Below are 1,911 nucleotides of genomic sequence, written 5' to 3'. Positions count from 1 at the left end.
AAGTTAAAAATCAAAGTAAACTTCTTCCACAAAATACGCATGCTTTAGGATATGACAATAAAATAAATCCATATTGATGTACTACAAGTGGATAGCTAATACACTTATTTAGATTTAGGTCATTCTTGATGTTCAATGCTGCACAGCATAGACTTTGTAATAAGCAACTGAAAGCAAAACAAATGACATCTGTAGAAACAAAAAGGACAAGAAATTGCTACATAAAACTACTTCAGAATTGTTGCCCTCTTAAAATTTGCTATATTCTCTTCCCATCCTTCAAGTAACTGTGTCTGTTAGCTTGAAGTCTTACATATAGTTTTGATTCATACATTTTTCAGTTTTTATAAATGGTCTCTTCTCTTTTGGAAGCCAACACACACCCTTTGCCTTGGAGGCAAAGCTGAGTCAGATACATACTGCCCTAGATATATATTTTTAAATCTGACTTAGTAATTTTATGTTCAATTCATTATTTAAAAAGACTTTCCAGGACTCTAATTTTTGCCTCTATTTACTTTCAGAGCTTTTTATGGCTTATTTTTATTTTAATCTTTTGTTTGGAGATTATTTTGTGTATTATGCAAGTTAGATGATACTTTTACTTCAAAATGTTAACCAGTTATTTCTGCATAATAGCCTGAATTAGACCTTATGTCCTTTTTTTTAGGCGAGGCAACCCTTGGTTGACCTCACAGATTGTAAGAACCTTGTCAGCTTACGATCCCTTATTTTTTTAATTTTTTATGCTTACAGCACCTGGTCTTCCTAGGTGGTCTCCCATCCAAGCACTGACCAGGCCTGACCCTGCTTAGCTTCCGAGATCAGACGAGATCGGGCTTGGTCAGAGTAGAATGGCCATAGACTATTGTCTTTTTTTGTTATTTATTTATTTTTTTTGATACATGGTTTAACACTCGTTCACTAACAAAATTATCTTTTGGGGGGCCATTTTTTACCACACAATATTAATACAATTTTTTTTTGTTCATTATTCTTAATTTCAAATATATTTTTATCTACTTTAATGTATTCCCTCTAGCCGATGAATTTGGGCATTTTGTATTTTTTGGTATGATGTGCATAGCAATTCTTGAGCTATCCTTATTTCTTCTCAACCTGGTATGTTAGTTTTTATTTGTATGATTTTATTATTCTTTTATTTTCCTTTTAGAATATTCACAAAAAGAAAAATAGTAGTCTTTCAAAAATGAAAAAAATTTTCAACTAGCAATTACTAAAATATATTTTCATTATAGGTATTTTGAAAACACATGAACGTACTTACAAACACGTTTGCAAATATCCATTTTTTTGAGTTATTTAGTTTATATCTTTCATTCTAAAATATGTTAAAAAATAAAAGCATGATAGAATATTATCATACTAATATGCAATACAACAAAAATTTCCTCCTGAGTTTTTCTAAAACTGAAAGCAGATGACCGTAGTACATGGGTAACAGAGAATATATAAATGAAATTTATTGTTACAATTAAATAGAATTTAAGAAAAAATTAATGGATACATTAATGATGCAGATAATAGCATTGCACAGAAATAATATCTTATAAATGGAAGGTGAAAATCATAAAGTCTGTACTTCTGTTTCTTTTATATGAACAAGTCCCTTTTTTTCTATGTGCATATGGATTTCTAAGTGTCTATAAATCAGTATGTACACTGGTAGGTTTCCCTGACATTATATTAAATACATTAAATCAATTAATTTCTCTTTCTTTTTTCTCTTTCTCTCTCTCTCTCTCTCTCACACACACACACACAATTTTAAATAGTTCTTGTGCACAAAACTACAAAGTAACCAATTTTATAAGATAAGATGGATATTGAAAATGTAGGATCTTTATGATAATGGGAAGCAAAATAGGGGCTCACACCACAAGCCTTCCA

At 30.2% G+C, this 1,911-nt stretch overlaps 1 pseudogene; it reads right to left on the bottom strand.

The window, feature by feature from the left end:
• Positions 1-747: 747 nt before the first annotated feature.
• On the bottom strand, positions 748-866 carry LOC112479465 (annotated as a pseudogene).
• Positions 867-1,911: the final 1,045 nt, after the last annotated feature.

The sequence above is a fragment of the Pteropus alecto genome, unplaced genomic scaffold (assembly GCF_000325575.1).
Source record: "Pteropus alecto unplaced genomic scaffold, ASM32557v1 scaffold114, whole genome shotgun sequence".
Lineage (NCBI taxonomy): Eukaryota > Metazoa > Chordata > Mammalia > Chiroptera > Pteropodidae > Pteropus > Pteropus alecto.
The sequence above is the reverse complement of the archived record's forward strand: the minus strand, read 5'-3'. Positions and strand labels throughout refer to the sequence as shown.